Source organism: Vicugna pacos, chromosome 32 (genome assembly GCF_048564905.1).
Source record: "Vicugna pacos chromosome 32, VicPac4, whole genome shotgun sequence".
NCBI lineage: Eukaryota > Metazoa > Chordata > Mammalia > Artiodactyla > Camelidae > Vicugna > Vicugna pacos.
In genome coordinates this window covers 14,846,791-14,872,465 of record NC_133018.1, presented here as the reverse complement: position 1 = coordinate 14,872,465, position 25,675 = coordinate 14,846,791, and the positions used below count along the sequence as shown (strand labels likewise).

Here is a 25,675-nt window from a genome sequence, read left to right as displayed (position 1 = left end):
TAATACAGGAAGGGGGAGGGCAAGAGGAAGAGAAAAGCTTGCTAATTTAAAAGCAGCCCCTTCAAAAGACACTATTCCACAGCCCCATCCCCTTCTGTCTAGCCTCATTTTCCCCAGTTCGTGCCGTTCTCCTAGACCGGTGGTTTTCAACCCTGGTTGCCCATTAGAAATTCCTGGGGAGCTTTTAAAATTCCTGTTGTTCAAGTCCCACTCCATGCCACAGTACCTGGCACTTGGGAATGGCTCAATAAAGACTGTTATCTTCCATGATTACCGGAAGCACACATTCTTGTCTTTTTCCCAAAAGCTATAGAGGCAGAAGCGGCTTCTACAGAAGCCCCTCAAAAATCCATTGTCAATCTCCCAGCATTCACACTGGCTTACATACAATACAGCACCCAAGCCTGCCCTATTTGTCAAGCACAAACAGAAAGTCAAACATCAGATTTTCCATGCATGGAGAGCAGCTATCTGAGCCCAGACAGGAACACGGATGCCCCCGCAGAAGGCTCTCGCGAGACCTTGGGAATACACAGCCCAGACAAGCAGGGGCCTTGATAAATCAGAGCAGCTGGTGGGACTTCTAACTAAGTGGAAAGAGAAGGATTTAGGCTCTTGATCACCTTCAACTCTGACTACCACGTTCCCACTTTACAACGGAGGCCAGGTGGGAAACCTAGGTAGGAGATGCACGCCTGGAGTGCAGGGGACCAGACCAGCAGGGCAGGTAAGCACATAGCAGTCAGGAGGCAGCCAGACTTAAGTTCAAGTACCAGCACCGCCAAGTTTTTAACTGAAAGATCTTGGGGAAGTCGCTTCACCTCTCTGAAACCCCAGTTCCTCATCTGTAATAGTGGCTTAATAAAATACCTCCCTGGTAAGGTGGTTTTGAAGATTAAAAGTGACATAGAAGGTTACTTTGTAAAGTGCTTGTCACTTAACAAGCCCATGATAACTGGCTCCAATTTCTCACTGCATGGGTGTCAACATTTATGGATTTTCTTTAAATACCTGAAGGACCTAGACCTTTTCTCTGTCACGCACACTGTCCTGTTTTCTTCCCGTTTCTTCTATTAAGTAACATTTTTTAAATGGACATTCAGCTGCTCCTCACCCCTTCTGTCTTGTTCCCATATAAATGCATACAAATAAAATAATTTTAATGAAAGGAGAATTTCTTTTTTTCCCTTAAAGTTTCTTTAGTGATGGAATTCATATAAAGTTCTGAATTATGAAAATGTATCCTGTTTAATTTTTTGTGAATGGACTATTTTCAAATATACACCCCCAAAATGCTGGAAAAAAAAAAACACCTATGAAGTTGGTATTGCCCTCTGTTCCTTGTTATAAGAATAAGCATTTAATACCTCATACCACATTTAACCCCCACAACCTCCTGATGAGACTGGTACCATCTGGATCCTAGTTTTTCTCAAGTAAATTAATTTACCGAAGTATAACACATATTCATAAAAGTGCGCAGAAGTGCGTAAGACGATGGGTTTTCACAAAGCGATCACAGCTGTGCCACCAGCACCCAGGTCAGAGGCCCCCACGTGTCTCCTCAAGGAATAGTTTAGCTAGTTTTGAACTTTGTATAAATGGAATCACACAGTACTGTCTTAGACAGAATAATGAACCCCCCTTAAATATATCCAAACATCCAAACCCTAATCCCCAGAATCTCTACGTATGTTACCTTGCACGGCAAAAGGTACTTTGTGGGTGTGATTAAATTAAGGACTTTGAGATAGGGAGATTCTCTTGGATTTGGATCCCAGTTTTACAGTTGCAGCCCAGGTTGCTTAAGTCTAAGGCCAAAAGTCATACATTAAGTGGCAAGGCTGAGATGTGAACCCACATGGAATCTAGGATCTACACTTTGAACCACCACTGCAGGTGGAAAAACAGGCTCTGAGAGGCAACATGATCTGCCCGTGATCACAAAGGTCAAAGTGCAGAGCTGGAATCTGGATGGGGCCTCCGCCTCCTGACTGCATGGTGCTTCTTGCCAAGCTCACATGCCACGGACATTCCCAGCCTAGACCCTTGATACTAAGAGCTTCCCCTGATAACCTGCTCTTCCCAGTGCACCACTCTGTGCCAGCTGCGGATGACAGCTGCGTGAGCCACTCACCAGCCAGAAGGCGGCTCGGTTGCCTCCCGAGTGTCACTTGCTGTCCCCAGTCCCCTTGGGGGTAAAGGTAATACCACCAGCTCTCTACCACTTTCTGAGGAAGGCTGTGGTCTCTAGGCCCCTTCACACTGGCTTCAGATAGCACTGACTGGGCGGAAGGAAATGCCAGCTGCATTTTCTGTATCGTGTGGAGATTGTGGAATGGCTTAGCAGATAGGAATGAACATTATGGCTGCTCTGGAGCCAAAAAGGTATCAGCCATCCCCTTTCTCTGAGGGGAGCCATGAGATTTAAGCTGGCCACAGGACTAAATGCAAAGCCAGGGTCCCAAAGGTCAGAGGTTCCTTAATTCTCAAGATGAGGAAACTTAACACCTACAGTAACACTAGTTGGTCTTTACTGAGCACCTGCCACACACTAGACGCTGTGCTAGGTGCTTCTGCACTGATTTCCCTATAATCCTCACTACAGTCTAGAGACATAGACCATTATTGGGCCCCCTTTACTGAAAGAGTGGAGATCCAAAAGGCATGCTCAGGACCACCCAGCCAGAATTGGCTTTCTGACCCCAGAGATAGGGTGCCGACCCTCTACAGTTTACACCCTCCAGAAAGGTAAAGTTTTCTAGTCCCAGTTATTCTCCAAGTCAGTGACAGGCTGAGACCACAACTCCAGCATCCTAACACCAGATTTATCTTCTGCACAATGAAGCCTACTTTGCAACTAGTACGGGGCACAGATAGAGAATGAGTCACAGGCAAGAATTCACAGTATAGTCGTCACAAGCATGAAGGTAGAGAACAGATGGCTGCCCATCATGGCTGTTTCTCCTTCCCCTTCTTGACTCAGAAGTCAAGTCTAGTTGTCTAAGCCATTCCCACTCTCTTGCCAGGGACTGGTTTAGGAATGGGACAGGGAACTTAGTTTTTGGCCCATGGCTCATTGGCATGTTTCCTTGCTCTTAAAGAGATATAGTCAAGGGAGGAGGGACAAATTAGGAGAATGGGATTAACAGATAAAATAGATAAGTAACAAGAACTTACTGTGTAGCACAGGGAATTATGCCCAATATCTTGTAATAACCTATAATGGAATATAATCTGCAAAAAAAATATAAATCACTATGCTGTACACCTGAAGCTAACACAATACTATAAATCAACTAAACTTCAATAAAAAAAATAGAGACATAGTCAAGAAAAGACCTCTCATCTTCCCTGCATGTGTTATCTGGATGTGACACCTGGAACCACAGCAGCCACTTTGTGACTTTGAGAAGAGACAGACTGAAGGCAATTCCTATGAGTTTAGAGATGGAAAGAATTCAGGTAAGATAATTGTTAAAATGATAATTAACTAGTCACAGAACCAAATGTCCTCCAGATTGCCTGTTAGGGATATTATGAAAGTCTTTCTTGTTTCAGTACATTGAGTCAAGGTTTTCTATCACTTGCAGCCAGGAGCACTCTCACTAATACAATGAACCTTAAATTCTGGTGTCAAATTTCATGAGTTCTAATCCTCACTCCACCACCAGTTAGCCATGTGACCTTGGACAAGTCTCTTAACCCTTCTGAGCCTTGGTTTTCCTCCTCTATACAAACTGGTGGGTCATAACAATCCCGGGTCATTGTGCAGATACAATGAGAGGATAAAAATCAAAACACTTTGCAAAAGAAAAGTCAGAGGTATTGCTGGATATGAGTACTGTTGCTGATGTTACAGACGCAGTAGGGCCAGAAGAAGCCTGGGGAATCCTGGGGCGGGGCGCCCAGAGTCTGCCCTTGTTCCTGGCGAGAGACTCAAGGAAGGGAGCAGCTGCACAGGCTCAGATAAGGCCACATTTGCATTCCCCCAGCCTCTCCCACCCCACCATCTGCAGGCTGAGCCAGACAGCAGCCCTTCCCAGGGGCACAGGGCCAGCAGTGAGCATCTGATGGAGGGAGGGATGCTGAGGTGGGTAGGGGCTGAGAGGAGACTGCACCTCAGCCATGGAAGCCCCACCAGAGCAGCTCATACACCAGTGACAGTATATGATTCTACCTATCATATTCTGACAGTTTCCTGGGTGGTCAGATCCTCTGCTTTCAGCCTCTCATTCAACCCTCATAACAACTCTATGAAGTAGATTTATTACTATTTTATGGATGAGGGAACCGAAGCTCAGAGAGATTAACAAACATGTCCAAGTTTAAACAGCCAGGAGTGGGAAGGCCAGACCTGCAGGACTCCAAAGCCATGCTCTTAATCACCATGCTGTAGCCGAGAAAATCAGATGCCCCTCAAGCTGCATGGAAAGAAGGCATGAGCAGTTCTGGGAAGAGCTGGACTTCTGTGTTCACTGACCTGGACATCGTGGAGCTCACTGCCAAGCCTGCGACCAAAGCACTCAGACTTCAACTGTTCCTACGTTTTGCCTTTGACATCCTGGCCTGTCTCAGAACTTTCCTCTTCCTTCTGTGTCAGCTCTCTCGGGAGGGGTCCTGGTCTCCAGGAGAGAGTCCTCAAGGGAAATGGCTCCAGAAAAGTGGGAACAGTACTTGTCACTAACAGTCTGGGGGCCCAAGCACGCAAGAGAGAAGGAGCATTTGAGAGTGGGCTGGTTACTCCCTGCTGGACACTCGCCCAACCAGATCCGCTCTCTGCCACTCCCTGCCCTGTTCTATGCCTCGGGAGGCTGACCCACACGGATGGCATCCGTGGGCTCCTGGTCCTCAGGCTTCCCAGTGGGTTTAGTCAACGGGAGGCATGGGGAAAGGTTGGAAAGCTAGAAGAAGGAGCTGGAGCCATTTCTCCCATCCCTACTTCCTCCCTGCCTCAGTCCTGCTGTTCTGGCTGTGACTAAGTCCTTCCGTGACAACAGCTCCTGCTGGCCTCCCCTCTCTGTCCCCACGTCTCACCAGGTTCCGATAACCTCATCCCTCTGCTTGACATTCCAGCCTAGGGGTGGTAGCTGCTCCCAACTATTACTATTGTCTGGGTGTCTCAACATCCCTCATCAATCCCCCTAACCTTGCCCACTCCTCTGTGTGTAGCCCTTTCATTAAATATTCTTCAAACTCCCAGCTTTCTGTTTCCTCACGAGGCTCTGAGTGTTGGGGGGTGCGGGTGGGGTGCTGGGACAGGAGGCCAGATTGCAATATGTTCTCAGGAGTTGGACAGTCTTGGCTCAGCTATGCAGGAAATTGTCAGTGGGAGGAGTTTTAAGGAACTGCCAGCACTTGGTGATGCTCCGCTGATGCCGTGAGAGGAGGGCAGAGTCTGGCAGCCCTCTATTTCTGGAGGGCTCAAGCTTTAACAAAGCCAAGTTCCATCTGGCCTAGGTGGCCTGGCTCCCAGTGACCTTCAGAATGGAAGGTGGAAGCAGCCTAAGACAGTGAGATGGTACCCAGCTCTCAGACACAATAGCTCCCTCTTTTCAGCTACATGGCACTTTTAAATTGACAAAGCAATTTTTCATGAATTCACTCAGCTGAGCCTCACAATTATTCCGTGAGGCAGACAGATAAAGGCCACTCCCCCACCTCTTATTTAACAGATGAGGAAATGAAATTTGAGAAGGCAGAGATACACCTAAAGCCATATAGCCCCAGCAGGTCTCAACACCCAGCCATGGTGACCCCAAGGCTCCTTTCAATACATCTCACACTTTAAGTTGATGTACTCTTTGCCTCAGTGGCTGAAGGGTCAGTTGGCAAACCTAAGAAGGCTGGCCTTCCCTGAAGCTCAAAAAAGAAATAAGTGAGTAAGAGCTAGCCAGCATTTGCTCACTGAGAACCTATTATGTACCAGTGTCTGGTTCATAACAGGTGTATACTTCATATACACATTATCCCTTTTAATCCTCAACAGTGCTGTCAGTAGTTACGATTATTCCCCATTTAAATGTGGAAGGAACTGGGGCTCAGAGAGTTTCGATGATTTGTCCAAAGTCATACGTCTGATAAATGACAGGCTTGAAATTTGGAACTAGACCCTTCTTAGGACTCCTGTGCTACTCCACTGCACTGAACTGTCTCTAGCCCAAATGCTCCAAAAAGAGAGCACGGATATGATGGATGAAAGGCATGTCCTTCCCCTATGCCCATGTCTGGAGCTGTGTTAGCAAGTGCCCGTGAACTGCATGTTGGAAATTGATCATTCTGCAGGAAACCCCTCCCCTGACAGCTGGTCTTCAGTTTTCTGGTCCCACACAATGCTGCTCTGGACTTAGGCGGGGGATGAGGGAGTCACGTTTCCAAGGATGGAATGAATGATGCCACACACATCTCCAGCATTTCACATCTCAGGATGTGCTTTGACAGTCATTGGGCCATTTCATCCCTACAGTAAGCTTTTTGGGCACACAGGACAAATACTCTCTATCCTATCTTTCATCAGAGAAAACTAAGGATGCAAAGAAGTGAAGAGATTTTCCTAAAGTCGCACTGCTGATATGGGTGAAGCCTGGATTTCAACCTGCATAGATTAGGCTCCAAAGCCTATGATCACTCCACTACAACATGCAGTTTGGCTTGGGATAAGACTCTGAGAGGGGAAGTCACTTGCCCATGGTTACACAGCAAGACAGTGTTGCTGGGATTAAACTCAACCAACGCCCCATGCTGCACCCCCATCAGCTCCCAGACTTCCTCTTCTCCATCTCCTTCTCCCTTGCTGGCAGTTCTCCCCACTTGCGGCTTCTCTCCCACAAGTTCCCCCCTCTAGAAGCAGCTAGAACTAAGAGATGTCTCCCAACCCATAGCCTCCTTGGAGAGAAACAAAGGGGAAGGGAAGACTAACGAGAAGGGAAAAAGCCATTATGGGCCTTATTTGCATGAGCTGGTTATAGCCCGGTTTCCTGAACTCTTGGCAGTATCTGCCTGCTCTCTGCCTGCGGGAAGGAGGTGGAACAGCTGTGTGCACATCTGCCGGAGGATTTCTTTAAAGAGCAGAGACAACACTATCATTCTACCAGCAGTAGCAGCAGCAGGGCAAGTGCCTGAGGCTCATTTTGGGTTCACTTTCTCTCTGTCTGAGGCTCACGTCTTTAGAACAGCTGTACACACAGAGCAAGGCTGTAAGGCAAGGAAGGAGGCCTCTGAAGCCAGATCAGGAGCCCCCAGTCAAATTCATGTGAACTGACTATTCACAGAAGCTGCTTACAAGCAGAAAATAGCAGTTAAGACACACTGTGTGCCAAGCATTCTTCTAAGCTATATACATATTTTATTTCTGTATTCATATTTATATTTCATATATATTAATTTCATCCTGAAAACATACAATCCAAAAAAACTCTATGCCATAATTACTATTATTACCATCAGTGGTTCTCAAATTTTAGTGTGTGCAAGCATCATCCAAGACATTGTTTAAAAATCAGATTCTTGGACTCCTGCCCTCTGAGCTCAGGAGAGCTAGAGAGCCCAGGAAATCTGCACTTTACTAAGCTCCACTGTTTGATTCTTGTACAGGTGGTGGATAAACCTCTCTTTGAGAAAGACTGGCAAAGAGATTCATTCATTTGCAAACTTTATGGGGTAAGAACTATATGCCAGCACCTGGGACAGGTATACACGAGTTGAGGGAAACTATAATGCTAGGTGTTACCTGGATTGTTACCTGGATGTTAACTATATTCCAGGTGCCTTGCTAAATGCTTTCTACTCACTAATGATTAATTATTACAACAACCCCCAAGTCAGGTAATATTACCTCCATGTTACAGATAAGTAAACTAATGCCCACAGAGGTAAAGTAACTTATCCAAAGCCTTAATTGTCCAAAGTCTCACAGATAACAAGTAGAGGAACTGGGATGTGAATGCAGGTCTGTCTGATTCCAGACACTGTGATCTTAACTACAGATACACATTTCCTACTGTTGTAGAACTCCCAGACTAGTGGCAAAGCCAAGATGGGGACCTAAACAGTCAAAGCAACACAGGAAAGAAAGAAAGAAAGAAAGAAAGAAAGAAAGAAAGAAAGAAAGAAAGAAAGAAAAAACCCCAGAGAGTTTTAAAGTTCTAAAAGTTGTGAAGGTTAGTGGGGAAGATAGATCACTTCCTCTCAAAGGACAACTCTGGTGGGCTTCCTAAGGGAGGTGATATTTATACAGGGTCTTTTAAAAAGGGGTACGATTTGAATACGGTAATGATAGGAGTCATAGGGAAGAAAATTTCACGGAGAGGGAATATCACAAGCGAAAGCACTCGTATGAGAAAGGAAAGAGATTTGATGGGAAACATGAGCAACACTATCTGGTTGGTGTGAAACTACAGGCAAATCTGAATAGCTCACTCACCGTATCTTTCAAATGTTTATTCATATGCCAACATCTTCATAAGGCCTTAGCTGACCACCCTATTTATACATGCAAAGAAAACTCTGCCCTACTTGTTGCATTATTCTGCTTTATTTTTCTTCCAAAACACTTTTGACCTTCTGAGATACAATTCGCCTTTTTATTTAACTTCTTGTTTGACTCCACCCACTAAAACATAAGCTCCAAGAGGGAAGGGATTTTTGTCAGTTTTGCTTATTGTTGAATCCTGGGGTCTACAACAGGACTTGGGAGGTAACAGGTGATCAGTTTCATTTTTTTTTTTAAATTTGAATGAAGGAAGCAAGAAACAGCATCAAAGGGAGAGTGCTCGGAGAGTTCAGCACCTCGGACAGAGACCCATCGTTCTTGCTCCAGGGAGTTACATCCCTGGCTGCCCAACTGATTGCAATTTGGTAGATCTGGGGTAAGTCCCTCTCTCCCTCCCTCCGTCCCTTCCTTCCTCCTTTCTAACTCTCCACTGAAGAATCTAATGTACATCCAGGGTGAACATCATGTTATGTCCAGCGGTGGCAGCCTACACAAAAGCCATTCCTATCACAGACATCAGTAGACTTCCCAGGATCCTGATATTTTGACCAAGTTCATGACACAGTGTCTGGGTGATGCAAGTGGCATTCTCCCATTAAGCCCACTTAGCCTACCAAGGCGATTCCTGAATCAATTCCCCACCACAAGACAGCCTGCTGCACTCTCTTCTCCACCAGAACATCTTTGACAAATCCTATTCCTCTCCCTCCTCCTTTCTGATGAGTCCTCAGAGACTCCAACCAGTCTGTTCTGATTCATATTTATCAGCTGGGGGGTTGTCCTCCCTTCTACCATCACCCTTGTATTCTCCCCCAAGTTAATCAGGGAAGACGGATGGATGATGGTACCCTGTGTAACTTAATTAAGATAAAAACTTCCACTGATCTCCCTGTCAGAGAGACATAAGATGTTGCCAGCAACAATTCCTGGGGCTGACATACCTGATATGTGTAGCCTCACAGAGGCAAGGGTTTTAGTGGCTGCCTTCAGAACCATAGGATCCCAGTAACACAAGCCCCCATGACACGAACAGCTGTGGAAGGTAGAGCAGATAAATCCTGAACCTTATGTTTGCTGAAAATTTTTAGTGTCTGTATCCAGAATCTTCACCTGGTCCAAATCCCACATCATGTATTACCTGGATTATTGCAGTAGCCTCCTCACTGGTCTGCCTGATTTCATCCTTGCCTCTCTATAACCCACTCTCAATACAATAATATTGTCATATTATTGTGTTCCTTTTGCAACAAATTGGCTCAAGTCACTCCTCTTTTCAAAACCCTCTAGTGGATCCCCAAGTCACTGAAAGTAATAGCCAACGTCTCCACACGGCCCTACCTGTTTAGTTGCAGCTCCCTCTGTGATTGCATCTCTGACTACTCTCCCCTTGCTCACTCTGTTCAGGTCATGTGGTCTCCTTGATGCTCCTAGAACACCCAGCATACTCTGGCCATCTGCATTGCACTGCCCATTCCCTCTGACTGGAATGACCTTCCCCCAGGTAGCCACCTGGTTCATTCCCTCACCTCATGATCACCTTATTTAAAACTGCAACATAACTATCAATCACCGTTACCCTGATTTATTTTTTTCGATAGCAGATGTCAACTTCTACTATACCAGATAATTCATTTGTCCATTATTGGAGAACTAGCATGTGAGCACCACACAGACAGAGATTTTTGTCTGTTTCATTCCCTGCTGCTTCTCCAGCCCCTTGAATAGTGCCTGGCACATAGTAAACACTCAATAAATAAATCAGCAGAATTACAAAAATTTGCATTACTAAAGACAGCTAGAAGGAACAATGGTGACTGTGACAAAAACATGAAAACCAACATAAAGTCACATTCCCTGAAGTATCCATCAAGTGCTTGACAGTTCACAGGTATGAAATCTGACTGTGTCAGTTCTGCATCTTATAAGTACACCTGAAGTCACATTAACATCCTGGCTGTGCCACTCCTGGCTGTGTGACTTTGGGCAAGTTACTTAATCACTCTGAACTTTTGTTTTCTCATATATAACATGGGGATAATAATAGAAACCCACCTCATGGGGTTATTGTGGGAATTAAATGACATCTAATGGGCTTAAAATAGTGCTCTAAGCTTAATGAGTAGTTATTCCTTGGAGTCCTCACGTGCTAACATAGTTCCTGAGCCACTGACTGGAGGAGGGACAGAGAGCAGAAAATTGGGTCTCACAATAGCTCAAAGCTCTATGACTCCTGTCCTCTGGCTGTATCCACTAGAGGCCCTCATGAGTCCCCAGGGGCCAGAGCAGCGTTGATGCCTCAGGCAGAGTTGTAGAGATAAATTTTCCTTAAGTCAGGCTCCCACTTCACTCCCTAAGAAATCCTGCTTGGGTTCAGAACCACATATTTCTTGAACCTGACAGCTCTGACTTTTCTTCTTAACTGCAAACTTCATTGGAGCTCAAAATTAGGCCATTAGCTGGGTGTGGAGGTGGATGTGGGAAAGGGGAGGGACAGACACTTGGCTACTCTTACTTCCCTCTTCTTCCTCCCCCACCCTCCCTGGCCCCAAATCTCCCTTCTCCTTAACTACAGAGCAACAGCACCCATGCATGTCAATGAAAGCAAGCAGTTCTAGCCAAGACAGTAAACACTTGTTGTTTAATCTGTGAAGTTTCAGGGTTATTTGTTATGCAGCAATAGATAACCAATACATCTGGAAAGAGACTTGAAAATCTTTACTACTGACAGCTCCGAGGGGATGCCCATCTTCTTCTATGGACTATACTCTGGGTAACAAAGAGATTAGATGATTTATTTGCTCAAGAAAATATACTTAGTCATAAGTGGCAGAACATGACTCTGAACTCAGATCAACTTGTCCATATCCCCTTAGTACTCACTGTTCCAATATACGCTGAGAGTGTTCTAGTGCAGGCACCACAAGTCTCCACCTGAGGGCTTCCTCCCTGCCCATTCAGGACGTTCTGAGAGTTAATGCCCAATGGCAGCAGTCACCCAGTGATGGGTGGGAATTGAAAGATTCCCCAGTTTCGTTACCTCTTAAGTGGGATAACTGAGGTGTGTTCTACAACACCTCCCAGATGTCCCCAGTGAGACTGGGTTCCAGTTGCCCACTGCGCTAATTTGCTCAATAACAATTCTTTATTGGCTTTCCCCCCTCCCCCATTCCTTATATCACTTTCCCACTACCATACCAGTAGCTCTTGGGATCATCTCCCAAAAAAACTACTTGAACTCAAATCCTTGTCTTGGAATAAATACTATGTGCTAGTTACTGTGCAAAGAACTCTATATACATCATCTCAAACTGTATAACAAGTCATATTTCCTTTTTGTAACACTTAAGGCACAGAGAGGGTGGGTGACTTACCAAAGGTTACACAGCTAGGAATGAGCAGAGCAGGATTTGAATACAAGTCTCCCTGACCTGAAAGCCTAGGTTCTTATACCTCTAGCCACACTCCACCCACTGCCACTTGCTCTCAGTCTTAAGCCATCCATCTACATCCCCAGGTCCTTCTTCCTACCTTCCTTATGAAAACTTCCATGCCTCTGGCCCCATCTCAGTGTAGTCTCTTGACCTGGGAAGAGGTCACTAAATCAGTATGAATGTTCCCCAAACTAAGTCACTAAAATCTTCTCAAGACTTGTCCCAAAAATGTGATGCCAGCAATGTGGAACATCATCAGGTTTTAGAGCAAGTCTGAGGATCCAAACGGAAGAGAACCACTGTGACAAACGGATCCTAAATCAGTCTTCACAGGTGACAATTTAACTCAGGAAACTCCAGGGCTTCTCCCCAGGAATGGGAGTAGGAGCTTTGCTAAGCACTCTCTGCTCCAACTCATTCTCACAAATGTTAAACAAAATCTACCCAATGTCTGGCTCATAGCGGGCACTCAGTAAGTATTTCCTGAATAAATTTTAAAAATCAGTGAATGGATTAATGAACTGATGAATACAAGTGGGCCACCTAGCTGAGCACGAAGCCTTCAGCTAAGACCCTCCCCACTTCCAGGACACCTCCTGCCCACCTGACAAAGGAGCAAAGTGCTGAACCACACGCACTAGTAATCAGGACTCTGTACATGTGGAGTGCTTCTGAAATTTTTCAACTCCCTTCATGATGTCTCATTTTATTCCCACCCCACCCATGAGAACATTTGATTCTGTTGGAATGGGAATAGAAGGCAACTGAATGGGAATGAAAGAACTTTGGCCCCTAAGTCCAAGAGACATTAAGCTCTAGCCTTGGTTTTGCCACCATCTGCCACTAACCTGGGAATGGCCTCTTCCCCATTCTGAGGACAAGCTTCCTTGTCTTTAAAATGAAAGGGGTTACACTGAATTTAAGATCCAACAGTCCCTTCTGATGCTAACATTTTAGGATTCCAGTATCTATCCAGACAGAAAAGGAGGGCAGAAGAGGGCCAAATTTTACACATCACAAATTTCCCAATGATTCCTCAAATCTCATCTGTGAATCTCTGGGTACAGTTATTCCTGCCAATAATAAATGCTGTTTTACTGTGTGCTCATCATGTTCTTGGGACTCTTCAGGGAATGCACTATACATTATCTTATTTATTTCTCACAATAACCTGTAAGCCTGGACTTGGCATGTCATTTATAAATGCCTTCAGCTGCCAGAAGCAAGAAGCCTGGCTTAAGCCATAAGGACATTCTTAACAAGGGAATTGGATGTCACACTGCTGGTCCAGCATCTCAATAATATCACTAAGTATCTAGGTTCTTACATTTTTCTCTTCTATCATCCTTAGAGTCCTGGTTTTTCATTTACAGATTTGTTGCCTCATGGTCATAAGATGGCTACCATGGCTCCAGACATCATAATCCAGACATTATAACCCCACACAATACCATTCAAAACAGAAAGGAGGAAAGGGAGAGAGAGATCTATCCTCAGGAATGTATTGTTCTCTTTTTTTATTGGAGAAAAATCATTCCCAGAATCCTCTATGCCAGCTTCCCTTTTATCTCATTGGCCAAAACTTGGTCTCATGGTCACTGCTGGCTACAAGGAAGGCTGGGAGTGTATCTGGCTTTCTCAATTGCTACGGTGGGTGATGGACATGAGGGAAAAAAGTGAGGCATGCTATTGGCTAGGGAAACAACAGTCTGCCCTATTCTTTATTCCCACTTGAAATTCAGAAAACTGAGGCCTAGAGGGGTTAGGTAACTTGCTCAAGGTCACACAGTGAATAAGTGGCAGAACCGTAAGAAAAATTATGCCCAGCTCCAAAGCTGGCGCTCCTAACTACTATCAAATCCCAACCTGGGCGTCAATTAGACCTTAAACGGTTGAATAGTGGACAATTTAAAGGGAGTCTTTTTTTCCTAAAGGGCTATTGAAAAAGAACAAGGACTTTAAGCCAGGCTTGAAGATCCAATGATGAGAGAGAGAGAGGAAATGAGTCTCCTCTAGGAGACCCCAGGGTCCTGCCCAGAGACCTGGCAGACTAGTGAAGATGGGGCAGCATTGTCTCAAGCCCTTGGCACCCTCCCCTAGTCACAAGTTTGGCTTCACACAGCTATGCCTTGCCTTCATGGGCATAAGCAGCTGAGTCAGAAGATGGTTCTCCTAAGAAGGGATGCAGGAACCCTAGGGTGGGCTGGTCATCCCTGGGCCATGTGTCAAGGGGCCTTTAATAGCATAATCACTCTCTCCTATGAAGGCTAGTGCTGACAGGCCTTTTAATGAAGGATAATGGTATTTTGCATTTAAATATACTCAGCCACTGACTCATTACTGTGGTAGCTACCAGAAAGACAAATAAATCAGAAGGGAAGGAAGAATTTGTCAGGCTTAAGGAGAAACCAGGCTAACATGTGGACCACCAGGGACCCCTGCAGCCAACGCAGGTAGCTCCTTAGCCCTCTTTGGTGGAGAACCGGACTGCATGGAACATTTCCATCATCGGGGAAAGTTCTGTTAGACAGTCCTAAAATGGAATGAAGCTGAAGGAGGGTTAACCTCTGAAAGGAAAATCAAGCAGGTGCTGGGACCTGAAGAAGGGTGGACGGATGCGGGAGAAGCAAAACAGATGCCCACTGAGAGTCATTCTTAATGTAAGAGCTGTCGACTTCTGCAACTGAAGAGAGCTATGGACCTTCTCCCCAGGGCGGAGAAAGCTGCAAGCAATTCCACAAACACAGAATTCTGCTTAGAGTTCCAGATGGGTCATAGGCTCCTTGAAGCCAAACAATGAGCAGTGACCCCCGTTCAGAATGGCCGGTGTTCAGGGAATTTTAGCAAGACAGCGAGGGCTGGAGGGAATAACTTTTAAAGGCTTTACTGCCTGAGTGCTGTCTCCAGAGCCTCCTTTATTCTCCACCCCAATGCCCTTAGTCTAGGAACAAGAAGAATTTGTCTCTACTCCTAATTATCGGGTAAGACACAAACGATGCAAATATTATGCTAAACAAGGCCCCTTAAAATAGCAGAGAGCAAACCAGTGCTGAGGATGCCTTGTCATTTGCAATTTGCAAAGGAGTTTGATGCCTTTCTTCATCCTCTCCCCACTCCCCACTCCTGTGGTTGATGTTAATCTGAATTCCTGAAGGAGTCACCTTCCCCCCAGAAAGGTGTCCCTTGAGGGGAGGAGGGGAGGAAATGGGGAGATGGAAATGCAGCTTGATTGCCTACATCTGATTAGTAATTACACACCAAGAGCTGCTCTGGAGAGAAACACTGTCACCCTCTGATGAGGCAAAGGCTTTGAGAGGCAGATCTCCCAGGTGGAGGGTGGAAGAGGAAGGTGATGAAAAGGGGTGGTGAGGGGGTAATCGATATGCAATCGGGGGACTGCTGCTAGTTGGGCTGGGGGAGAGGCAGGCAGGTCCTCCTTTGCCAGAGTCTCCACTCCACCATTCCTCAGAATGGATGACCTTGAGCTTTGTGTAGCTTAAACTGCATGCTTCAGTCTCATTATCTGTAAAATGGGGATAAAGCTGGTACCTGCTTCTTAGCACTGTGGTGAAGACGGAATAAAACCTATGACCGTGCATGCATCCAAACACGTCCCAAGTCAGCCTCCAACTGACTGGATGTTGTGCTTGGGACTCTACAAGACGTCAGGAAGGCCACTCTGGTCTCTGCCAACATGACTGTAGAACCACATCCTTTGAAAATGGGAGACGATAGTATACAGCCAACTTTCAGCTACTTGTGTCTCCAGAAAGGAATGCTGGCTTGGGCAGTCTTAGACAAAAGGAACCCAAAGTCCCATATTTGGTTTTAGCTATTTTTATGAACTTCCTCACCATCGGTGAAGAATGAGAAAGGTGACTCAGCCCATTGAGCATTGTCAGTTCCTCTCAATGCAGACAAGACCCTGGAAGGAAGGACCTCCATTAAGCAACCCACCCCAAAGTGCGGGATGGCACAATACCTAGTGAATGTCCCTCCTTATTCCTCAAAAATTAGAGCATGTGACTCAGCCTATAAATTGCTGGGTGAGCTTGGGCAACTGGCTTAACCTGCCTGGTCTTCAGTTTCTTTGTGAACAAAATGGAGATAATACAATGAGGCTTCTGCACAGCTGGTTCTTCCCTCTACATTTCTTTTTTTTCTCTAAATGATTTGGATCAGAGCCCCTCTCTTCTGCCTTTATGAAGAGCATACCTACCTCCCCCAGGGCATACAGGCCCCATCTCATCCCCCCAAATCTGCCCGGCTTCACCACACCCTATTTTCTGCTCCAAAAAGAAAAAGGTCCACTTTGGTATTGGGCATACAGTAAATGCATGCAGTGATTAGACAGTATTTTTTTTTTTTTACTGATCTGTACTGGTTACATCATTCTGATGGTGACCCTTCTCACTGTGGGAAGAATGGGGCTAAAGCAGTAGTCCTCAGCTGTGGCTGCCCACTGAGCTCCCCGGGAGAGATTTTAAAATATCAGTGCCCAAGTTCAACCCCACCTCCCTACCCCTCTCTATACCCCTACCTTGAGATTCTGAATTAATTCATTTTGGGTGTGTCCTAGGCATTGTGATTTTTTTTAACCCAGGCTATATTAATTTGCAGTTATGTTTGAGGGTCGCTAAGCTAGAGAAACTAGGGCTAGTGCATGATCTACAGTGATAGGGTAAAGTCTGAAATCCCTATTTTTAAACTTTATCATAAGGAAAATAATGATACATCTGACCACAATTTTTTTTTAATCTTTTTGCTCTTCCCAAAGCCAAAAGACAAATTAGGAAGCTAAACAGCCAACTTCTTAAAAAGAAAATGAAATATATACGGAAGATTAAGCAGAAAGTATACATCCCCCCAATTAACTGCCAAATTTTTAAAGCTCTGTCATATGTAAAGAGCTCCTGTAAGTCAATAAGAAATATAAAAGAAAATGAAAACTCCAACAAATTAACAAAAGATATGAAAAACAATTCTCAGTAGAATAAATACACATGTCTAATAAGCTTATGATCTTTTTAAAAACCTGGCCTTTTCAGTAATTAAAGAAATGCAAATGGAAACAAGACACCAGCTTTAAACTTATTAAATTAGCAAGGACAAAAAGAAAACCTCTCTGCTGGCCTGGGTAAAGGAAGCACTCTCAAACACTGCTGGTAAGATTGTAAATTAGCTCAACATTTCCGGAAAGCAATTTGGCAGGACAATCCCAATTATGTTAAAATATATATATATATATATATGTACACTTAGGCATATGAAAAAATACTGGGAGGATATAAAACAAATGTTAACAGCAATTTTCCTTCTATAATAAGATTAGGGTAATTTTTATATTCTTCTTTATACTTTTCTGTATTTTCCAAATTTCCACCGTGAACATGAATTGCTTACATAACGAGAAAAAAAGAAAAGAAAAACAATGAAAAGAGACACATTTTTTAAAAACCTTGTTATGTTCTTTTGAAATGTGCTTTTTACCGTTTCATATCAGGATGCTTAGTTTTGTACTTCATCCTGAGAGAGCTGTCGAATACAAGGTACTGCTTATTTTAGTGTGTCTAGCAAAAAAAGTAAGCACACCTGCTCTGCACTCGGCAGAACTGTGTAAGTGTTTTGGCTTTGCCCCTTCTTGGCTGTGTGACCTTGGGTGAGTTATTCAAACTCTCTGCGGTTTGGATTCCACAGCTTGAAAGGAAGACATATAAGCATTCCTACCTCATGGGATTGAACGGGATCGTTTGTGTAAGTGTCTGGGACAATGCCTGGAGAATAGGTGTTCAATAAACGGTAACTAGTACAAACCAGATGGTGGGGGGAAGGCAGGAAATCCTTGTAAATGGGAAATAGTCATCCAGAGAGAAAATGCAAAGCACCCGGATAAAATTATCCCAACAAGTACCCCTCGTGTCATCACTCCCTTTTTACAGAGGGCGCTTTCTCAGAAAGGTAGAATGCTTTGCTCAAGACCCTTCCAGGACGTCAGGATTAGGGGCTGAATGAGCAGCAAAGCCCAGCTTCCTTTACTCTTGGACTAATGTTCCATCGCTCTCTCCCAAGCCCAGAATGACACGTCGCCTGTCTTCCCACGTTTCCCCAGACCAACAGCAACAGCTCCTCCCACCTTCCAGCAACACGATCCTCTAGTGTTCACTGCAGCATATTCGTAACAGGAAAACTTTGAAGCCATCCAAACGTCTGGGAGCTCCCTGAGGACAAAAACCTTGTCCATTTTGCAACCCCCATGCTATGTCCCTAGTTTCTTTGAGTCAGGGTTAAGCTAGAGCTAGAAAGGAAACAGGAAGATTTAAATGGTCCCTGGCCCCTGGCTTATGGGCCAGTCCAAACAGGCGCTGTCATTCGTCTTCCAGCTGCTGTCAAGTAGCAGTGAGAAAGTCAGCCACTGGTTGACCACTACAGGGGCAGATGGTGCAGGGTCTTGTAGTCATGCTAAGGACTCCGGCTTTCATTGGAAGGTGGGGATGTTTGCCTTTTTGTTCCCTGGTGCATCCTCAACACCCAGAGCACTGCCTGGTACATAGTAGACACTCAATAAATAGTTGTAGAAATAAAAATAAATAATTACCACGCAGCCAACAAAAAGTCCTGCCATAGGAAGATATGTATGATACACTGCTTAGCTTTTGTTGTCTTTAAAGGCAGATTACAAAAGAGTATAACACTGGGTGATCCCAAATTGTTGACAGTGGTTGGCTGTGAATTTGACTGGGGTAGTGAATTTGGGCCCTCCCCTTTCTTTCTAACTGTCTGTTTCCAAAAAGGAGCTTGTGATATTTGTGTAAGAAAGGAGAAAAATAAGTAAATCAATTGGATGGAGGAGTCGGAGGAAGAAAGGAAGGAGCCAGAAAGAGGAGATGAATTCAGGCTGTGAAATCCTCCCCTCCCCTCCAATCTCCATCCTTTACACACACACACACACACACACACACACACACACACACACACCCTCTCTGGAACCTCTCCTTCCCTTTCTTGGCCTTGCCCTTGGCGGCATTTCAGGCTCTTTTTGCTCTTGGCAGCTCCTCCACCTCCTCCCTGAGGCCAGTGCCTGGAGAGGGGGGCCTGCTGCCCCCGGCCACAACGGAGGCTGCATTCAGAGCCGCAAACAAAGGTAATTAGCAAGGGCCTGCTGTCTGGTTCCTCTAATTGCCTGTACCCCTGAAAAGAAAGAAATGATGGCTCTTTCTCAGGAAAATAAAAACATCTCAGCCATTAGCCCCACAAGCAGACAGAACAGGCATCCCCAAGGAATACCAAGAAATCGCCAGAGATGGGACTCACATGACCAGAAGGCCACTGTCCCAGGAGAGATGAGGCCAGCTGACCAGGATGGTCCCTGACTGGCTCTCTGGGGACTGACCATCAATCCCCTAATGTGAAATCAGGCCTCTGAGAAAGAACTAGGTTCAAATGCCATCTCCACCATTCACCAGCTGGGTGGCCTTGGGCAAACCATACAGCCTTCTGAGCCTTGACCATAAATGGGGACAGTGACAGCACCAGCCTCAAGGGCTTACTGTGGGGGCCAAGTGAGAAAGTGCCCAATAAGAGCTTCTGATTGTTGTCATTTACAAGTGTACCTGTCCCTTTGCCTACGCACCCTTCCCCCACCCCTTTCAATATCTCACTAATTCTTACCCATCCTCCAAGATTCAGTTCAGACGTTACCTCTCTTAAGATGCCTCCCTGACCCCTTCTGGCTGAATGGGGTGCCCTTGCCCTGTGCTCCCAGGTTACATACTACGGCTCTATGTAGGTCAGGGCTCACTGGTTGTGAGTGACAGAGACAGCCCAGGGTGAACTGAAGCAGTGAGGGAGTTTATTGGAGGGATCTCAGAGCTCAGGAAATCAATGTGAGGTTAGAGGATGGGCCTTGAGAATGAACTCCGGATGCTCCAGGGAGTGGGGAAGTAGAACCTGGGCATGAGGCCACAGCTGGGATGGAAACAGAACCTTGTCCCTTTCAGGCACCTTGCCCTTCTGCTCAGAATCAAATTGCAATAAGAGGATGGCAGACTGTCCTTGCTCAGGGCACAGCCCATCCCTTGGCCAGGATAAATCAGAGCCTCCAATTATGGCCCAACCACGGACAGAAGTCACCCCATAAAGGAAGCGATCTGTGAAATAAAAGTGGGTGCTTGTCAGTGAACAAACAATGGAAACTTATCTCAAACATAAGCAGGGATTTCTTCTCATTCATCCCCTCTAAGTCTCTAACACTTTACTCGGTGTCTCACAGAGTTTGAATGGATGAGGGATGGGGAAACCACAGCCGTCAGGGTGGTGCTAAAGGCCCTAGCTGAGGCACCAAGGGGGTTAGTGCTTAGAAACACAGACTTGGGAGTCAAACAGAGCTGAGTTCCAGTTCCACCGCTGCCTCATTTTTGACTTCACTATCTTTGACTTTAGGCAAATTGCCTTCCAGGCTTCAGTTTCCTTATCTGTAAAGATACCTTTACGAGCTTGTTGTATGGCACCAAGATTTATGCAAAGAATTGATATAATGCCTGGGATATTGTTACGGAAATGACAAATGCCTGGGATGTAATAAGTGCTCAATAAACCACATTATTAATACCCTTTTGTTTTTATCACTTGTTACTACTGCAGGAAATAGGGCGGGGGGGTGCTGCCAAGTGAAAATGAGGCCCTCAGGGAGGAGTCCCTGTGATGTGTGTGGGCCCTGTGGGAGGTCCCTGAATGAACAAGGTGGGGACCCTGCCCCAGGGAAACTCAGAGTTGAGTGAGGGAGACAGAGGAATTCTCACCCCAGATAAAGTGTGAAAGTCGTAAGTTTTTTAAAAACGAACAAAAATAAAACTAACATATGATGAAAAACTTACGCAGCCAGTAGAACCAGATGCAGGGAGAAGCAGAACCAAACGTAGTCAAGGGCTGACTTACACAACTCACTGAATTTGGGGGCAGTGATGAAACGCCCCAGCCCCGGGGAAGGGAGCAGACTCTGCTCCGGAAGTCTTCTCAAGTCAGAACTTGAGCTGAGTCTTGGGATAGTTTGAAGAGGTCAAGAAGGAGAAGGGCACTCCGGGCAGGGCGCAAGGAAGCCAGTGTGCCAAGCCTTAGCTCAGGCTGCTATGGCAAATACCATTGCCTGGGCGGCTGCCACAGTAGACATTCATTTCTCACAGTTCTGGAGGCTGGGAAGCCTCTAAGATCAAGCTCTTGGTAGATACAGTTCCTAGTGAGGACTCTCTTCCTGACTTGCAGACAGCCACCTTCTTGCTGTGTCTTCACATAAAGGCACGAATCCCATCATGGGGGCCCCACCCTCATGACCTCATCTCAACCCAGTTGCCTCTGAAGGGCCCCACCTCCAAATACCATCACACTGGGAGTTTGGGCTTCAGCGTATGAATCTGGATGGGGAGAGGACACAAATGTTCAGTCCATAACAGAGACCGAGGTGGCGGGCAGCGGGAGCTGACAGGGAGATGATGCTTCTGCAGGTGGCTTACATTTTGGGCAGACCCTGTCTTCCCTCTAGATCTCTATTTAGCTCAGATAGGAGCACCCAAAGCTGGTTTGGCACAACAAGTACCTGCTGAGGTTTCCTTTTACAATTCAGAATCCTGGGCTCTGTCCCAGATGTACTAATGCAGAACCTCCTGGGACAGAGCCAGGAAATCTGGATTTTTTTCGATTCCTCAAGTGATTATTTTTTATTGTGGTAAAAGTCATTTAACATAACATCAACCACTTAAGAGTGTAGAATTCACACTGGAATTTGACACAACATTGTAAAATGACTATAACTCAATAAAAAAAAAGTTTTAAAAAAAAGTGTAGAATTCAGTGACATTTAGTACATTCACAGTAATATGCAACCACCACCCCTACCAAGTTCCAAAACATATTCATCATCCCAAAAGGAAATTTCTTACCCATTTTTTAAAAAAGGAAACCCCTGTACGCCCAGCTCCCTTCCCCCAGTCCCTGGCAACCACTAATCTGCTTTCTGACTACGAATTTACCTACTCCGGTTATTTCATATAAATGGAATCATACAATGCGAGCCCTTTTGTGTGTTTTGTCTTTCACTTGGCATCATGTTTTCAAGGTTCATCTATGTTGTCACATGTATCAGAATTTCATTCCTTTGTATGGCTGAATACTATTCCATTGCTTGGATGGACCACATTTTGTTTGTCCATTCGTCCACTGATGGACATCTGGGCTATTTCCATCTTTGGGCGATTGTGAATACTGCCATCCTCCAAGTGATTGTGAGTTCACCAACTTGAGAGTTGCCATTTGGGAACTGTACTGAGGTTACAATCCTTTAAGAAAACCAGAGTTCTCAAACTTCAGTGCGCCCTCTTCTGAATCCCCTGGAGAGCTCACTAGAAATACACATTCCAGGGTGTGCCTAGAAATCATTTTCAATAAGGCCCCACCCTCATCCCCCCCAAATTTTGACACAAATGAGCAACCCGCCATTCTGTAAGAAGGAAGTCATCATCCACGGTTATTTGAATTATGGGCAGTTTTTTTTCCTACTTTTTAAACATTTGCCATAATTGTCAAATATTCAATAGTGACTGTGTTCGACTTTTATATTCAGAACTACACAAGTATTAAAGAATAAAAAAAGGCAAAAGGCTCTAATGCCCTGCCTGATTCCCAGTCTCTGCTTCTCCCCAGCCCTCACCCCGACCAGTGAAGACTTCTTCAGCCCCCTCCTGCGCTCCCCTCAAGCTCAGGCTCTTTCTGAAAAGTGCACACACATATTAAGAAAGTCAACGTCTGATTTCTATGCACGGGACACTCTTGCCTACGGCATGTCATACAGTTTGCTTACTTACGGAGAGCTTTTGGAGCATCTGAGGAAATCAACGCTGGGGGCTGGATCTCTGTTTGTTTTCCTACAGATAATGATATTCCCCCACCACCTAAGTTAATAGATTGAGGCTCGCAGGCATTTATGAGTAGTGTCTTTAATATGGTGCTGGAATATTTGCCCTATAAATTCTTAAGAACAGACTTATAGATTGCCTATTACCAGCATTATGGGCTATTAATAAATCAGTTACAGCCACGTATATATATATTTTTTTTGAAATTGCATTTTCCCTGTGTGTTCACATTCTAAGCAGCGAAAAGTCAGAGACAGAACACCCATGCTGGGTGAGGGTTGCGATTTCCTCCAGAGAGAGGGCAGGGGAAGGGAACTGACAAGTAGGTCTGCAAAGGTAAACAATTTGGAACAAGGAAGGAAAAGACGCAAAGGGCCCCCAACAGCCAGGCGTCCCTGTAATGTTTTAGAGCCACAATCCAACCCCACCACCACCAACACCGGTGTCCTACGGCAGCAAGGCGGAGCCTGCTAGTGTCACCCTGGTTCCTTTGCTATAAATCCCCCCAGTGTTTCTCTACTCAGGCTGCTGTTCTGTGTTAACTTTGCACTTAATGATATGCTGCCTGGTGTGTGAGTATTGCCAGGGCTCTCCAGCTGGTGTGCACAAACGAGGTCACACAGGAGGACGGATCTGAGCTCCTACTGTCCCCCGTGGCCCCTTCCCCTGGTAGGAGGAAACCTGGTCCTCCTTTGAGGCTCCTGTCCCAATCTGGAAGCTGGGGAGTCCCAGGGGGATGACAACTCCTTCCTGTTCGGCACCTCAGAGAGCTGCTGGCTCCCACCCCGTCCAGTGCAGCACTGCTTTCCAGCTGTGGGACTCAGTGCTCCCTAGAACGGCGCTAATCTCCATATGGCTGAGCATCACTCACCCCTCACCCTGCCCCACAGGAGGGCCCCACAGCACTGGTGCAGAACCACAGCGTACTGTGCATTTTGCACAGACAACCCGTTTCTCTCAACAGTGCCAAGGCCAGGATGACAAAAGTAAAAGCTGCATTTTCAGGGCTTTTTTTTTAAATTAGCTTTTTTGTTTTTGTTTTTTTGTCAGAACTACTCTTTTCAATGAAATAATGCCATTTGTAGCAACATGGATGGACCTAAAGACTGTCATACCAAGTGAAGTCAAACAGAGAAAGACAAATACTATATGATATCCCTTAAATGTGGAATCTAAACACTTGATACAAATGAACTTATTTACAAAACAGAGACTCTCAGACATAGAAAACAAATTTATGGTTACCAAAGAAGGGGAAAAGGATAAATTAAGAGTGTGGGATTAACAGATACACACTACTGCATATAAAATAAACAACAAGGTCCTACTGTACAGCACAGGGAACCATATTCAATATCTTGTAATAATTTATAATGGGAAAGAATATTTATATATAACTGAATCACTATGCTGTACACCAGAAATCAACACAACATTGCAAGTCAACTATACTTCAATTTTTTTAAGTAAATTTAAAACTTTTTTAAAAAATTTTTAAAAAAGAACCAGTCTTTTCTTTCAACCCACAAGCCTTCTTGGGGGCACTGAGTCACTCGGCCCAGTGAATTTTTTCCCACCAGCAGATCCACTTGAACAGATCCCAGTCTCTTCTCATTGCTTCTCTTCTCCCCCAGCCACGCTGTGTGCATGTTTGTTGTGTCTGAACACCAGTCATTAAGGCTGGTGGCATTTTTTTTTCCCTAGAAGCCTCCAGTGCAAATCAGTAGATGCAAAAAGATACAGAGAACAGAACTCTGGCATCATCCACCCTGCGTGATGGAAGAAGGCACTGCTACCCACTACAACAAACCAACCCCAGATCTCAGTGTCAAGGTTCATTTCCCACTGACCTCCCAGTCTGATGTGGATTGAGGGGCTTGCCTGGTGGCTCTCCTCCAAGTGACGTCTTAGGGATCCAGGCTCTTTATATCATGAGCTGCTGTAATCTTGGGGATGTCACCTCTACAGTCCCTGTGGAAGTGAGGGGAGAGGAACATTCAAAGAGACATCCACATTTGAGCCAAGGGGCTAAACCCCAGTTACGCGATTCCATTTTAATTGCAGAGGAAACTGGGACGTGAGATCTTTTCGTGTGCCCAAGCAGTGACAGCGGGATTGCTGGGCATCTAGCCATTCTCTGCCATAGACCCAGTTTCCACTCTGCCTCAGCCAGGCACCCAGATACACAGGGATTCTCAAAGACTTTGTTCTCCTAATGAGATTATAGAGTGCCTAAGGGTAGGAGTTATTACTCTCTTGAGTCACTCCAAGCCCGTGGGCAGTGCTTAGCATACAACTGATCTTCTTCAAAGGCCACAGAATCCTAGAAGCAAAGGAGATCTCCAGAGGTCATTTGGGCCAGTCCCCTGCCTTCAATTCCTAAAAGTGTGGGAAGCCACACATCACTTTAACAGATGCCAAGCACCTTTACAAACATAATTGAAGGAGTAGGAAATGAACTAACTTCCCTGAAACTAAAACTGTTTGCTGATTCTTTCTGACTAAGTAATCCTGCATTTTGCTTTCTCTCCCTTACTGTTTTTTTTTGTGCCAAGCAACCCCCTAAACTTCTCCCTTACATTCTTTACAATCATTTTAACCCAGAGGCTATGTTCTAGGAAGAAGGTAATGGGCTGATAATCTCAGAAGAATGGACAGACCCTCCGCAGTTCCCCCATGAAGCCCAGGTTAAGAAGAATGTAGCAGCATCCTATAAAGTTCCTGACTGTTATCAGCTTTTCTGATCCATCCAGTTTTTCCATAAAACTTCAAGACCCCAACCCCAAGACGGATCCACAGTTCCTAAGGCATAAGCCTGCTGTGACTCCCCTTTGCCTGGCAAAGCAACA

The 25,675-nt window shown here is 45.3% G+C and overlaps 1 long non-coding RNA gene across 1 annotated transcript in view; it reads right to left on the bottom strand.

Annotated features, from left to right (window-relative positions):
- LOC140690916 (uncharacterized) overlaps window positions 1–24,789 on the bottom strand; it is a 102,422-nt gene extending 77,633 nt beyond the window's left edge. Inside the window, exon 1 of the long non-coding RNA XR_012066270.1 lies at window positions 24,677–24,789. This is a non-coding gene — a long non-coding RNA (uncharacterized lncRNA). The remainder of the gene's footprint in view (window positions 1–24,676) is intronic.
- Window positions 24,790–25,675: the final 886 nt, after the last annotated feature.